The sequence below is a fragment of the Cryptomeria japonica genome, unplaced genomic scaffold, assembly GCF_030272615.1.
Source record: "Cryptomeria japonica unplaced genomic scaffold, Sugi_1.0 HiC_scaffold_65, whole genome shotgun sequence".
Lineage (NCBI taxonomy): Eukaryota > Viridiplantae > Streptophyta > Pinopsida > Cupressales > Cupressaceae > Cryptomeria > Cryptomeria japonica.
In genome coordinates, this window is record NW_026728887.1 from 435,001 (window position 1) to 451,486 (window position 16,486).

The 16,486-nt window shown below is 60.4% G+C and overlaps 1 non-coding gene across 1 annotated transcript; it reads left to right on the plus strand.

Annotated features, from left to right (window-relative positions):
* The first annotated feature begins 11,385 nt into the window (after nucleotides 1–11,385).
* Nucleotides 11,386–11,504, plus strand: LOC131863583 (5S ribosomal RNA). The gene has a single exon (XR_009362483.1). It is a non-coding gene; the product is annotated as a 5S ribosomal RNA (ribosomal RNA).
* Nucleotides 11,505–16,486: the final 4,982 nt, after the last annotated feature.

A 16,486-nucleotide genomic window follows, 5' to 3' on the forward strand; every position in this document is an offset into this window, starting at 1 on the left:
CATGTTGTGAGGCGAGATTCCAAAGGCTAAACGTGAGAGGCTGCAGGGTCGACTCAGAGAGGTCTATGCATGTGAGAGGCTGAAAGCAAGGTCGACTCGGAGCGGTCTATGCATCGGGCGCGCTTGGGGCGACTACCAGTGCCAACCCCTTATCCCGCGACGCGTCCGACAAAGAGAACGTTCCAAGGCGGCAGAGGAGGTTACCAGCCGAAGGATGCAGTAGCAATAACAGGTATAGTTCCGCGGCGGCCGAGAAGACTCACCGCATAGGAATCGGGATGCGAGGCGAGGGATGCGGCGGGAAGGCCCCGACGGCTAAACGGAAGAGGCTGCAGGGCCGCCTCGGAATGGTCCAAGCATCGGATGCGATTGGGACGACTACCAGTGCCAACCCCTTATCCCGCGATGCGTCCGATACACAGATAGTTCCAAGGCGGCCGAGGAGCCTCACCGCATATCAATCGGGGTGCGAGGCGAGGGATGGGGCGGGAAGGCCCCAACGGCTAGACGGAAGAGGCTTCAGGGCCACCTCGGAATGGTCCAAGCATCGGACGCGCTTGGGGCGACTGCCAGTGCCAACCCCTTATCCCGCGATGCGTCCGATACACAGATGGTTCCAAGGCGGCCGAGGAGCCTCACCGCATAGCAATCGGGGGTGCGAGGCGAGGGATGGGGCGGGAAGGCCCCAACGGCTAGACGGAAGAGGCTTCAGGGCCGCCTAGGAATGGTCCAAGCATCGGACACGCTTGGGGCGACTACCAGTGACAGCCCCCTATCCCGCGATGCGTCCGATACGAAGATGGTTCCAAGGCGGCCGAGGAGCCTCACCGCATAGCAATCGGGGTGCGAGGTGGGGGATGCGGCGAGATGGCCCCAACGGCTAGACGGAAGAGGCCACAGGGCCGCGTCGGAATAGTCCAAGCATCGGACGCGCTTGGGGTGACTACCAGTGACAACCCCTTATCCCGCGATGCGTCCGATACGAAGATAGTTCCAAGGCGGCCGAGGAGCCTCACCGCATAGCAATCGGGGTGCGAGGTGGGGGATGCGGCGAGATGGCCCCAACGGCTAGACGGAAGAGGCTGCAGGGCCGCCTCGGAATAGTCCAAGCATCGGACGCGCTTGGGGCCACTACCAGTGACAACCCCTTATCCCGCGATGCGTCCGATACGAAGATAGTTCCAAGGCGGCCGAAGAGCCTCACCGCATAGCAATCGGGGTGCGAGGTGGGGGATGCGGCGAGATGGCCCCAACGGCTAGACGGAAGAGGCCACAGGGCCGCCTCGGAATAGTCCAAGCATCGGACGCGCTTGGGGCGACTACCAGTGACAACCCCTTATCCCGCGATGCGTCCGATACGAAGATAGTTCCCAGGCGGCCGAGGAGCCTCACCGCATAGCAATCGGGGTGCGAGGCGAGGGATGCGGCGAGATGGCCCCAAAGGCTAGACGGAAGAGGCTGCAGGGCTGCCTCGGAATAGTCCAAGCATCGGACGCGCTTGGGGCGACTACCACTGCCAACCCCTTATCCCGCGATGCGTCCGATACACAGATAGTTCCGAGGCGGCCGAGGAGGTGGGGGATGCAGCGAGATGGCCCCAACGGCTAGACGGAAGAGGCTGCAGGGCCGCCTCAGAATAGTCCAAGCATCGGACGCGCTTGGGGCGACTACCAGTGACAACCCCTTATCCCGCGATGCGTCCGATACACAGATAGTTCCGAGGCGGCCAAGGAGCCTCACCGCATAGCAATCGTGGTGCGAGGTGGGGGATGCGGCGAGATGGCCCCAACGGCTAGACGGAAGAGGCTGCAGGGCCGCCTCGGAATGGTCCAAGCATCGGATGCGCTTGGGGCGACTACCACTGCCAACCCCTTATCCCGCGATGCGTCCGATACACAGATAGTTCCAAGGCGGCCGAGGAGCCTCACAGCATAGCAATCAGGGTGCGAGGCGAGGGATGCGGCGAGAAAGCCCCAACGGCTAGAGGGAAGAGGCTTCAGGTCCGCCTCGGAATGGTCCAAGCATCGGACGCGCTTGGGGCGACTACCAGTGACAACCCCTTATCCCGCGACGCGTCCGATACACAGATAGTTCCAAGGCGGCCGAGGAGCCTCACCGCATAGCAATCGGGGTGCGAGGCGAGGGATGCGGCGAGAAGGACCCAACGGCTACACGGAAGAGGCTTCGGGGCCGCCTCGGAATGGTCCAAGCATCGGACGCGCTTGGGGCGACTACCAGTGACAACCCCTTATCCCGCGACGCGTCCGATACACAGATAGTTCCAAGGCGGCCGAGGAGCCTCACCGCATAGCAATCGGGGTGCGAGGCGAGGGATGCGGCGAGAAGGACCCAACGGCTAGACGGAAGAGGCTTCGGGGCCGCCTCGGAATGGTCCAAGCATCGGACGCGCTTGGGGCGACTACCAGTGACAACCCCTTATCCCGCGACGCGTCCGATACACAGATAGTTCCAAGGCGGCCGAGGAGCCTCACCGCATAGCAATCGGGGTGCGAGGCGAGGGATGCGGCGAGAAGGACCCAACGGCTAGACGGAAGAGGCTTCGGGTCCGCCTCGGAATGGTCCAAGCATCGGACGCGCTTGGGGCGACTACCAGTGACAACCCCTTATCCCGCGACGCGTCCGATACACAGATAGTTCCAAGGCGGCCGAGGAGCCTCACCGCATAGCAATCGGGGTGCGAGGCGAGGGATGCGGCGAGAAGGACCCAACGGCTAGACGGAAGAGGCTTCGGGTCCGCCTCGGAATGGTCCAAGCATCGGACGCGCTTGGGGCGACTACCAGTGACAACCCCTTATCCCGCGACGCGTCCGATACACAGATAGTTCCAAGGCGGCCGAGGAGCCTCACCGCATAGCAATCGGGGTGCGAGGCGAGGGATGCGGCGAGAAGGACCCAACGGCTAGACGGAAGAGGCTTCGGGTCCGCCTCGGAATGGTCCAAGCATCGGACGCGCTTGGGGCGACTACCAGTGACAACCCCTTATCCCGCGACGCGTCCGATACACAGATAGTTCCGAGGCGGCCGAGGAGCCTCACCGCATAGCAATCGGGGTGCGAGGCGAAGGATGCGGCGAGAAGGACCCAACGGCTAGACGGAAGAGGCTTCGGGTCCGCCTCGGAATGGTCCAAGCATCGGACGCGCTTGGGGCGACTACCAGTGACAACCCCTTATCCCGCGACGCGTCCGATACACAGATAGTTCCAAGGCGGCCGAGGAGCCTCACCGCATAGCAATCGGGGTGCGAGGCGAGGGATGCGGCGAGAAGGACCCAACGGCTAGACGGAAGAGGCTTCAGGGCCGCCTCGGAATGGTCCAAGCATCGAACGCGCTTGGGGCGACTACCAGTGACAACCCCTTATCCCGCGACGCGTCCGATACACAGATAGTTCCGAGGCGGCCGAGGAGCCTCACCGCATAGCAATCGGGGTGCGAGGCGAGGGATGCGGCGAGAAGGACCCAACGGCTAGACGGAAGAGGCTTCAGGGCCGCCTCGGAATGGTCCAAGCATCGGACGCGCTTGGGGCGACTACCAGTGACAACCCCTTATCCCGCGACGCGTCCGATACACAGATAGTTCCGAGGCGGCCGAGGAGCCTCACCGCATAGCAATCGGGGTGCGAGGCGAGGGATGCGGCGAGAAGGACCCAACGGCTAGACGGAAGAGGCTTCAGGGCCGCCTCGGAATGGTCCAAGCATCGGACGCGCTTGGGGCGACTACCAATGACAACCCCTTATCCCGCGACGCGTCCGATACACAGATAGTTCCGAGGCGGCCGAGGAGCCTCACCGCATAGCAATCGGGGTGCGAGGCGAGGGATGCGGCGAGAAGGACCCAACGGCTAGACGGAAGAGGCTTCAGGGCCGCCTCGGAATGGTCCAAGCATCGGACGCGCTTGGGGCGACTACCAGTGACAACCCCTTATCCCGCGACGCGTCCGATACACAGATAGTTCCGAGGCGGCCGAGGAGCCTCACCGCATAGCAATCGGGGTGCGAGGCGAGGGATGCGGCGAGAAGGACCCAACGGCTAGACGGAAGAGGCTTCAGGGCCGCCTCGGAATGGTCCAAGCATCGGACGCGCTTGGGGCGACTACCGTTGCCAACCCCTTATCCCGCGATGCGTCTGATACACAGATAGTTCCGAGGCGGCCGAGGAGCCTCACCGCATAGCAATCGGGTTGCGAGGCAGATTATTGGGAAGGGAACCCCCTGGGATGCGGCTCAAGCAGTGCCCAAAGGGACTGGAATGCGGAATCACATCGAGAGACCCAAATGCTATACGAGGGCTCAAATCGAATTATCGATTTGGCCACGACATGGACGCATCGGAACGACTACCTTTGCCGAACCACTCGCAATTGCATCCATACCGAAACCAATAGACATTTCCGTTAGAGCCCTCGCATAGCATTCGGGAATCTCGCATGCCCCTCTAAATCGACCAATGCTGGCGCTCAATGAAAATCCGAGCGCTACCACCGTTCGAGCGCCAGCATTGGTCGAGTTAGAGGGGCACGGGGGAGAATGCTCCAGTCAACACCTCCCCTATATAAGTTATTTGTCCGATTCTCGCACAACCGTAGTCTGCCTCGTCGAATCAAACAACGGTCCCAGATTCCGACTTCCGTTCCGTAGAGACCCAAAAGCTAGATGGAGGCTCGCAAGAAAGAGAGTCGGCGCATAGCAATCGGGTTTCTCGAACGTTTAGGGACCGAGCTCACTTGCGGATAGGGCAAAATCCGCCAAGCAACCCAAAAGCTAGACGGGGGCTCGAATCGAATCGCCTAGGCGGCCACAACAACGACGTGTTGGATCGACTACCAGTGCCAAACCATTCAGCAAGACTAGTCTGTGTCGAGGCCGGATAGAGATTCTCAGAGAGCGCCCGCATAGCATTTAGGAGACCTGCCGCGTCCCTCACACTCGACAAATGGTGGTGCACGTTTATAAATCCGAGCGATCCCAACCCTTTCAAGCACCAACATCGGTCGAGATAGAGGGGCACGGAGGGGGCTGCGTGAGACAACACAGTCCCCTATATAAGTTATTTGTCCGATTCTCACACATCCGAAGAATGGTCATCAAATCGGACAACAGCCCAAACTTCCGACTTCCGTCCCAGAAAGCCCAAGAGCTATCTAAAACGTTCATGGCCGGAACTCGATCGCGGCTATACCAGTCCGCCAAGCAACCCAAAAGCTAGACTGGAGCTCTAGTCGAATCACCTCTGTGGCCATTGCAAGGACGTGTTGGAGCGACTACCATTGCCGAACCATTCCGCAGGTCGAGTCCATACCAAGGCCGCATAGAGATTCACGATGAGCTCCTGCATAGCAATCAGGAGACTTGCCGTGTCCATCACAATCGATAAATCCTGGTGCAAGATTTTTGCATCCGAGCGCTCCAACCAGTCGAGCACCAGCATCAATCGACATAAACGGGCACGGGGGGAGGATGCTCGAGAACACTACCTCCCCTATATAAGTTATTTGTCCGATTCTCAAGCAGCCGAAGTCTGGTCATCGAATCGGGTCAAAGACCACAACTTCCGACTTTACCCACAATGCAAGTCATCGAATCGAACATCGGCCCCCGAGTCGGACTCCATGCGTATGTCAGGTCATCGGACCCAAATTCCGCCTTCCTGCGCATGGCGGGCCATCAATATCAACTCGGTCATCGGACCCAAACTCCGCCTTTTTGCGTATGGCACGCCTTCAAATCGGTCATCGGACCCAAATTCCGCCTTCCTGTGCATGGCGGGCCATCAACATCAACTCGGTCATCGGACCCAAATTCCGCCTTTCTGCGCATGGCACGCCATCAACTCGGTCATCGGACCCAAATTCCGCCTTCCTGCGCATGGCAGGTCATCGGACACAAATTCAGACCTCGCCAATATGCCTACGTATCGAATCGGTCATCGGACCCAACTTCCGACTTCATCCATACTGTAGGGTCTTTGAGGTTGGCGCGGTGCGCTCAACCCAGGGAGTTGACCCATCGAAGCATACACCTCCCCTATATAAGCTATTTGTCCGATTCCCACACCTGTGTAGTTTGCACCTCTGACCAGGACATCGACCCCAACTTCCGAACTCGACTGCAACGACGGCACCAGCGCCTTGGTGCGCACCTTGCGACGCACAGTCCCAACATTCGCCTTCCTGCACATGGCAGGTCATCGGACCCAAATTCCGACCTCGCGAGTATGCCTACATATCGAATCGGTCATCGGACCCAACTTCCGACTTCATCCATACCGTAGGGTCTTTGAGGTTGGCGCGGTGCGCTCAACCCGGGGAGTCGACCCAACGAAGCATACACCTCCCCTATATAAGCTATTTGTCCGATTCCCACACCTGTGTAGTTTGCACCTCCGATCAAGACATCGACCCCAACTTCCGAACTCGCCTCCAACGACCGAACCAGCGCCTTGGTGCGCACCTTGCAACGCACAGTGCCAACATTCGCCTTCCTGCACGTGGCAGGTCATCGGACCCAAATTCCGACCTCGCGAGTATGCCTACATATCGAATCGGTCATCGGACCCAACTTCCGACTTCATCCATACCGTAGGGTCTTTGAGGTTGGCGCGGTGCGCTCAACCCGGGGAGTCGACCCAACGAAGCATACACCTCCCCTATATAAGCTATTTGTCCGATTCCCACACCTGTGTAGCTTGCACCTCCGATCAGGACATCGACCCCAACTTCCGAACTCGACTAAAAAGACCGCACCAGCGCCTTGGTGTGCACCTTGCAACGCACAGTGTCAACATTCGCCTTCCTGCACATGGCAGGTCATCGGACCCAAATTCCGACCTCATGAGCATACCTACTAATCGAATCGGTCATCGGACCCAACTTCCGACTTCATCCATACCGTAGGGTCTTTGAGGTTGGCGCGGTGCGCTCAACCTGGGGAGTCGACCCATCGAAGCATACACCTCCCCTATATAAGCTATTTGTCCGATTCCGACACCTGTGTAGTTTGCACCTCCGCTCAGGACATCGACCCCAACTTCCGAACTCGCCTGCAACGACCGAACCAGCGCCTTGGTGCGCACCAAAAGTGCGCACTTTTGGAGGGCACTTTTCTGCGCTCCAAAGGTGCGCACTTTTGGAGGGCACTTTTTGGAGGGCACTTTTCTGCGCTCCAAAGGTGCGCACTTTTGGAGGGCACTTTTTGGAGGGCACTTTTCTGCGCTCCAAAGGTGCGCACTTTTGGAGGGCACTTTTTGGAGGGCACTTTTCTGCGCTCCAAAGGTGCGCACTTTTGGAGGGCACTTTTTGGAGGGCACTTTTCTGCGCTCCAAAGGTGCGCACTTTTGGAGGGCACTTTTTGGAGGGCACTTTTCTGCGCTCCAAAGGTGCGCACTTTTGGAGGGCACTTTTTGGAGGGCACTTTTCTGCGCTCCAAAGGTGCGCACTTTTGGAGGGCACTTTTTGGAGGGCACTTTTCTGCGCTCCAAAGGTGCGCACTTTTGGAGGGCACTTTTTGGAGGGCACTTTTCTGCGCTCCAAAGGTGCGCACTTTTGGAGGGCACTTTTTGGAGGGCACTTTTCTGCGCTCCAAAGGTGCGCACTTTTGGAGGGCACTTTTGTGCACTCCAAAGGTGCGCACTTTTGGAGGGCACTTTTCCTGTGCTCCAAAGGTGCACACCTAGGTGAGCACCTTCGACCACACCTTGTAGCACACCAAACTCTGACTTTCGACTTCATCCGCAATGCAGGGTCTTTGAGGTTGGCGCAATGCGCACAACCAGGGGAGTCGACCCATCAAACCCAACACCTCCCCTATATAAGCTATTTGTCTGATTCTCATACATGCGTAGCCTGCAGGAGCAATTAGGACATCGACCCCAACTTTCGGCTTCTAAACGAAAACAAGGTCTTTGAGGTTGGTGTAATGCGAACAACTAGGGGAGTCAACCCATCAAACCCAACACCTCCCCTATATAAGCTATTTGTCTGATTCTCATACATGTGTAGTCTACAGGAGCAATTAGGACATCGACCCCAACTTTTGACTTCTTAACGAAAACAAGGTCTTTGAGGTTGACGTAATGCGCACAACCAGGGGAGTCGACCCATCAAACCCAACACCTCCCCTATATAAGCTATTTGTCCGATTCTCATACATGTGTAGCCTGCAGGAGCCATTAGGACATTGACCCCAACTTTTGACTTCTTAACGAAAACAAGGTCTTTGAGGTTGGCGTAATGCGCACAACCAAGGGAGTTGACCCATCAAACCCAACACCTCCCCTATATAAGCTATTTGTCTGATTCTCATACATGTGTAGCCTGCAACAACGATTAGGACATCCACCCCAACTTCTGAATTCGTCTGCGTTGACCGCACCAAAGGTGCACGCCTTGGTGCTCACCAAAATCCGACTTCCGACTTCTTCTGCTATGCGGGGTCTTTGAGGTTGGCGCAGTGCGCACAACCAGGGGAGTCAACCCACCGAATGCAACACCTCCCCTATATAAGCTATTTGTCTGATTCTCATACATGCGTAGACTGCAGCAATGATTAGGACATCCACCCCAACTTTTGACTTCTTAAACAAGACAGGGTCTTTGAAGTTGGTGCAGTGCACACAACCAGGGGAGTCGACCCATCAAACGCAACACCTCCCCTATATAAAGCTATTTGTCCGATTCTCATACGTGTAGTCTGCAGCAGCGATTAGGACATCGACCCCAACTTCCGAATTCGTTTGCATTGACCGCACCAAAGGTGCACGCCTTGGTGTGCACCCTGGAGTGCACTTTGGTGCTCACCTCGGTGCACACTTTGGTGTGCACCTCGGTGTGCACCAAAGGTGCGCACCTTGGAGCGCACCAAAGGTGTACACTTTGGAGCGCACCACATAGGGTCTTTGAGAGGTTGGCGCAGTGCGCACACCAAGGTGGGTGTTGAGGTGCGTGCCGAGGTGGGTGGGTGCTAGGGTGCGCTCCATGGTGGGTGCCAGGGTGGGTGCGTGCTAGGGTGGATTCCAAAGAGGGTCATAGGGTGGGTGCCAAGGTGGGTTGGTGATATAGTGGGTTCAAAGGTGGGTACTAGGGTGGGTTCCAAGGTGGGTCACAAGTTGGGTGCCAGGATGCGTGGGTGTTAGGTTGGGTGCCAAGGTGGGCTCCTGCGTGGGTGGGTGCTAGGGTGGGTTTCAAGGTGGACGCGAGGGCGGGTGCCAAGGTGGGTAACAAGTTGGGTGTTAGGATGGGTGAGTGCTAGAGTGGGTGCCAAGGTGGGTGGGTGCTAAGGTGGATGCCAAGGTGGTTCACAGGGTGGGTGGGTTCTAGGGTGAGTTCCAAGGTGGGTCACAGGTTCAGTGCTAGGGTGGGTGTCAAGGCGGGTGTCGAGGTGCCTGGGTGCTAGGGTGTGGATGCCAATGTGGGTCATAGGGTGGGTACTAGGGTGGGCTGCAATGTGGGTGCCAAGGTGGGTAACATGCTCGGTGGGTTCTAAATTGGGTGCCAGGGTGGGTGTGCACCCACCTTGCCCGAGGTGGGTGCCAAGGTGCCAGTGTGGGTGGGTGCTAAGGTGGATGCCAAGGTGGGTGAGAAGGTGGGTGATAGGTTGAGTGGTAGGATGGGTGGGTGCCAAGATGGGTCACAGGGTGGGTGCAAGGGTGGGTAGGTGCTAGGGTTGGTGTCAGGGTGGGTGGGTGCTAGGTTGGGTTCCAAGGTGGGTGCGAGGGTGAGTGTCAAGGTGGGTCACAGGTTAGGTGCTAGGATGGGTGAGTGCTAGGGTGCAAAGGTGCCAGGGTGGGTGCTAGGATGGGTCGATGCTAGGGTGAGTGGCAAGGTGGGTCCACAAGTGTCAAGGTGGGTGCCGAGGTGGGTGCCAAGTCGGCGACTGCTATGGTGGATGCCAAGGTGGGTCACGGGGTGGGTGCCAAGTTGCTAGGTTGGGTTCCAAGGTGGGTGCCAACGTGGGTGCTAGGGTGCGTGGGTTAAAGGGTGTGTCACAACGTGGGTGCCAGGATGGGTGCGCACCCACACTGGCCAAGACGGGTGCGGGTGCAAGGTTGGGTTCCAAGCCCGGTCACAGGCTGGGTGCTAGGATGGGTGGGTGCCAAGGTGGGCACCAGGGTGGGTGCACCCACCCTGGCCAAGGTGGGTCACGGGGTGGGTCCTAGGGTGGGTAACGGGGTGGGTACTAAGGTGCGTGCCAAGGTGGGTCATAGGGTGGGTGCCAAGGTGGGCACCAGGGTGGGTGTGCACCAACCCTAGCCAGGGTAGGTCACGGGGTGGTTGTCGGGGTGGGCGTCAAGGAGCCAAGGTGGGTGGCAAGTAGCCAAGTTGCGTGCCAAGGTGGGTGTCGGGGTGGGTGCCAAGGATCCAAGGTGGGTGCCAAGGAACCAAGGTGGGTGTCTGGGTGGGTGCCGAGGTGGGAGCCAGGGTGGGTCCCAAGGTGAGTGCAAAGGTGGGTGCCAGGGTCAAGGTGAGTGCCAATGTGGGTTCCAAGGTGCCAGGGTCAGGGTGAGTGCCAATGTGGGTTCAAAGGTGCTAAGTTGGGTGCGAGGTTGGGTGCGAGGGTGGGTGGGTGCCAAGGTGTGCTAGGTGGAAGCCCGGGTGGGTCGGCATCCCATGGGTGTCGAGTTGGGTGCCTGATGGGTGCTTCTTGTCAAGTTTTAGTCGTCGGGACTCATTTCGAGCCTTAGAGGTCGTTTCTTGTCCGGTTGCCCTGTCTTCGACCTGGGAACCCAATTTTGGTCCTCGGGTCCCATTTTTTTTTGTCTCGCATCCCACTTTTGGCCTGTGGCCTTTTCGGGGTCGATTCTCGTTTTGGGCATCAGAGCATGTTTCTTCTCCTAAAACCCAATATTTGTTTATTAAGTCTCGGAACACATTTTTGTTCTCGTGGACCCATCATGGGTCTTGGAACGCATTTGTGGTCCTTGGGTCCCATTTTGCATCCCGAAACTTGTGTTTTGGTGCTTGATCCCTATTTTGGGTGCCCACCTTGCACCAAGTGCGCACCCGGGGCAAACCGAGCGCCTTGGTGCACCGGGGCAAGATCGAGCGTGCACCCGAGGCGCCCCGAACATGCACCAAGGTGCACTCGGCCCACATGTGAGCGCAGGTCGTTGCGCCCGAGGTGGTGTGTGGGCACCGCGTTGCAGACGGGACACTGCACGCACACGACGCCCCCTCCAGGTGCACGCACGTAGGCCGGGCCGGGTGCACACCCGACGCCCTAGCAAGGTGCGCGCACCCGGGCAGGGCTCACACTTGGCGAACGGGGCGCACTTCGCGAGGGAGGGTGTGCACCTCGACGGGGGTGGGTGGCCGGGGTGGATTCGCACGTGGGTCGCGGTTTGCTAAGTACACACTGCGACAAGCTCATAACGGGTGCGATCATACCAGCATTAGTGCACCGGATCCCATCAGAACTCCGCAGTTAAGCGCGCTTGGGCCGGAGTAGTACTGGGATGGGTGACCTCCCGGGAAGTCCCGGTGTTGCACCCTTTTTTAGTTTTTCGCCGGGCGTCGCAATGCTATTTGAATAAACCTTTTGCCCGTTTGCGTTCTCGTCGGGGCCGGGCCGGGCCGGGGTGCGCTGCCCGCACTACCGCGCGCGCGGGGGCGACACCGAGCGCGCACCCGAGGCGCCCCGAGCACACAGGCCACGGTGCAACCCGGGCGTTGTGCGCGCACCCCGGTGCGCCCGAGGTGCTGCGCGCGCACCCAGGTGAAATCGGTGTGCACCTCGGCCAGTGCGCGCTCGGTCGAGTCGCGCACGTTGGCCAAGGTGCACGGTGATGTTTCTTACTCTAAGGTTCCGCACCAGACGCCCGGGACAGGTGAGCGAAGCTGGGCGGGGCCGGGTGCGCGGCCGGGGCAGGTGCACGCAGCTGGAGAGAGCTTTGGAGCACACTTCGGAGCGCACCAATGATGCGCTCCATTCAAAAGTTTCCTGAAAAGGCAAAAAAAGTTGAGATTATAGAATTTCCCACTTGAGAGATTGTAAAAAAAAAAAATTTAAAATGAAGGAAACGCGGGTGCCAAGGTGTGCGCAGCCCAGCCAAGGTGTGCGCACCAAGGCGCCCACCCTGGCGAAGGTGCACGCAAGGTGCGCACCCGAGGCAAACCGGACAATTAACCCAACTTTCGACTTCGCGCGCACCTTGGAGCGCACTTCGGAGCGCTCCTTGGTGCGCACCAATCTTGGGCACCTCGGAGTGCACCATGGCGCCCACCAAGGTGCGCACCCGGGGCAAACCGAGCTCCGACTTCGTGCGCACCTTGGAGCGCACGAAAGGTGCGCACCATGGCGCCCACCAAGGTGCGCAGCCCAGCCAAGGCGTGCGCATCAAGGTGCGCACCCTGGCGAAGGTGCGCACCCGGGGCAAACCGAGCTCCGACTTCGTGCGCACCTTGGAGCGCACAAAAGGTGCGCAACCCAGCCAAGGTGTGCGCACCCCGGTCAAACCGAGCTCCGAATCGTGCGCACCAGAGGTGCACGCCATCGTGCGCACCTTGGAGCACACTTCGGAGCCCTCCTTGGTGCGCGCCGATGTTGCGCACCTCGGAGCGCACCCGGGGAAAACAATGCAATTAACCCGACTTTCGACTTCGTGGGCACCTCGGAGCGCTCTCGGGTTCGCACCTCGGAGCACACCGAGGTGCGCACCTTTGATGCGCTGCCTTCACCAATTTCCAGAAAAGGCAAGAAAACATTGAGAAGGTGTGCGCACCGAGGTGCCCACCCTGGCGAAGGTGCACGCGAGGTGCGCACCCGGGGCAAACCGGGCTCCGACTTCGTGCACGCCGCACCTTGGAGCACACTTCGGAGCGCTCCTTGGTGCGCACCAGGGCGCGCAACCCAGCCGAGGTGCCCACCCCGGCGAAGGTGCACGCGAGGTGCGCACCCGGGGCAAACCGGGCTCCGACTTCGTGCACGCCATGGTGCCCACCGCGGCGAAGGTGCACGCGAGGTGCGCACCCGGGGCAAACCGGGCTCCGACTTCGTGCACGCCGCACCTTGGAGCACACTTCGGAGCGCTCCTTGGTGCGCACCATGGTGCCCACCAGGGCGCGCAACCCCGCCGAAGGTGCACGCGAGGTGCGCACCCGGGGCAAACCGGGCTCCGACTTCGTGCACGCCGCACCTTGGAGCACACTTCGGAGCGCTCCTTGGTGCGCACCATGGTGCCCACCAGGGCGCGCAACCCCGCCGAAGGTGCACGCGAGGTGCGCACCCGGGGCAAACCGGGCTCCGACTTCGTGCACGCCATGGTGCGCACCGCGGCGAAGGTGCGCACCCGGGGCAAACCGGGCTCCGACTTCGTGCACGCCGCACCTTGGAGCACACTTCGGAGCGCTCCTTGGTGCGCACCAGGGCGCGCAACCCAGCCGAGGTGCCCACCCCGGCGAAGGTGCACGCGAGGTGCGTACCCGGGGCAAACCGGGCTCCGACTTCGTGCACGCCGCACCTTGGAGCACACTTCGGAGCGCTCCTTGGTGCGCACCATGGTGCCCACCAGGCCGCGCAACCCAGCCAAGGTGTGCGCACCAAGGTGCACGCGAGGTGCGCACCCGGGGCAAACCGGGGTCCGACTTCGTGCACGCCGCACCTTGGAGCACACATCGGGGCGCTCCCGGGTTCGCACCGGCGTTGCGCACCGTGGTGGGCACCTCGGAGCACACCAAGGTGGGCAGCGAGGTGCGCACCTTTGATGCGATGCCTTCACTAATTTCCATAAAAGGCAAAAAAAAAACGAGATTTTAAAATTTCCGTTTTGAAAGATAGTGAGAAAAAGGGAATGCTGGTGCCATCTTGAGCCCGCCCTGGTGCGCAGCCCAGCCAAGGTGTGCGCACCAAGGTGCCCACCCTGGCGAAGGTGCGCGCCCGGGCAATTAATCCAACTTCCAACTTCGCGCGCGCCAGGGTGGGAGCGCACCCAACAACCGGGCCTGGGAAGAGCCAATGCGAGAAACCCCACCAAACGCTCTGACAAAAAAAGAGGGGGCGCTCCAGTAACCCCGCTTCGGAGCGCACCCTGGGCAAACCCAGCCAAGGTGCCCACCCCGGCCAAGGTGCAGGCGAGGTGCGCACCCGGGGCAAACCGGGCTCCGACAACGTGCACGCCGCACCTTGGAGCACACTTCGTAGCGCTCCCGGGTGCGCACCTCAGAGCACACCAAGGTGGGCAGCGAGGTGCGCACCTTTGATGCGCTGCCTTCACTAATTTCCAGAAAAGGCAAAAAAAAAAGGAGATTTTAAAATTTCCGTTTTGAAAGATAGTGAAAAAAACGGAACGCGCGTGCCATCTTGAGCCCGCCCTGGTGCGCAGCCCAGGTAAGGTGCCCACCCTGGCAAAGGTGCGCACCCGGGCAATTAACCCTACTTCCGACTTCGTGCGCGCCAGGGTGGCAACCGGGCCTCGGAAGAGCCAATGCGAGAAACCCCACCAAACGCTCCGACAAAAAAAGAGGCGGCGCTCCAATAACCCCGCTTCGGAGCGCAGCCGGGGCAAACCCAGCCAAGGTGCCCACCCCGACGAAGGTGCACGCGAGGTGCGCACCCGGGGCAAACCGGGCTCCGACAACGTGCACGCAGCACCTTGGAGCACACTTCGAAGCACTCCCGGGTGCCCACCGGCGTTGCGCACCGTGGTGGGCAGCGAGGTGCGCACCTTTGATGCGCTGCCTTCACTAATTTCCAGAAAAAGGCAAAAAAAAATGAGATTTTAAAATTTCCGTTTTGAAAGATAGTGAAAAAAAAGGAACGCGGGTGCCATCTTGAGCCCGCCCTGGTGCGCAGCCCAGGCAAGGCATGCGCACCAAGGTGCCCACCCGAGGTGCACACCCGGGGCAAACCGGGCTCCGACTTCGTGCAGGCCGCACCTTGGAGCACACTTCGGAGCGCTCCTTGGTGCGCACCATGGTGCCCACCAGGGCGCGCAACCCAGCCAAGGTCTGCACACCAAGGTGCCCACCCCGGCGAAGGTGCACGCGAGGTGCGCACCCGGGGCAAACCGGGCTCCGACTTCGTGCACGCCATGGTGCCCACCGCGGCGAAGGTGCACGCGAGGTGCGCACCCGGGGCAAACCGGGCTCCGACTTCGTGCACGCCGCACCTTGGAGCACACTTCGGAGCGCTCCTTGGTGCGCACCATGGTGCCCACCAGGGCGCGCAACCCAGCCAAGGTGTGCGCACCAAGGTGCACGCGAGGTGCGCACCCGGGGCAAACCGGGGTCCGACTTCGTGCACGCCGCACCTTGGAGCACACATCGGAGCGCTCCCAGGTTCGCACCAGCGTTGCGCACCTTTGATGCGCTGCCTTCACTAATTTCAAGAAAAGGCAAAAAAAAACGAGATTTTAAAATTTCCGTTCTGAAAGATAGTGAAAAAAACGGAACGCGGGTGCCATCTTGAGCCCTTCCTGGTGCGCAGCCCAGGCAAGTTGTGCGCACCAAGGTGCCCACCCTGGCGGAGGTGCGCGCCCGGGGCAATCCGGGCTCCGACTTCGTGCACTGCATGGTGCCCACCAAGGCGCGCAACCCAGCCAAGGTGCCCACCGCAGCGAAGGTGCACGCGAGGTGCGCACCCGAGGTGCACACCCGGGGCAAACCGGGCTCCGACTTCGTGCACGCCGCACCTTGGAGCACACTTCAGAGCGCTCCTTGGTGCGCACCAGGGCGCGCAACCCAGCCGAGGTGCCCACCCCGGCGAAGGTGCACGCGAGGTGCGCACCCGGGGCAAACCGGGCTCCGACTTCGTGCACGCCATGGTGCCCACCGCGGCGAAGGTGCGCACCCGGGGCAAACCGGGCTCCGACTTCGTGCACGCCGCACCTTGGAGCACACTTCGGAGCGCTCCTTGGTGCGCACCATGGTGCCCACCAGGCCGCGCAACCCAGCCAAGGTGTGCGCACCAAGGTGCACGCGAGGTGCGCACCCGGGGCAAACCGGGGTCCGACTTCGTGCACGCCGCACCTTGGAGCACACATCGGGGCGCTCCCGGGTTCGCACCGGCGTTGCGCACCGTGGTGGGCACCTCGGAGCACACCAAGGTGGGCAGCGAGGTGCGCACCTTTGATGCGATGCCTTCACTAATTTCCATAAAAGGCAAAAAAAAAACGAGATTTTAAAATTTCCGTTTTGAAAGATAGTGAGAAAAAGGGAATGCTGGTGCCATCTTGAGCCCGCCCTGGTGCGCAGCCCAGCCAAGGTTTGCGCACCAAGGTGCCCACCCTGGCGAAGGTGCGCGCCCGGGCAATTAACCCAACTTCCAACTTCGCGCGCGCCAGGGTGGGAGCGCACCCAACAACCGGGCCTGGGAAGAGCCAATGCGAGAAACCCCACCAAACTCTCTGACAAAAAAAGAGGGGGCGCTCCAGTAACCCCGCTTCGGAGCGCACCCTGGGCAAACCCAGCCAAGGTGCCCACCCCGGCCAAGGTGCAGGCGAGGTGCGCACCCGGGGCAAACCGGGCTCCGACAACGT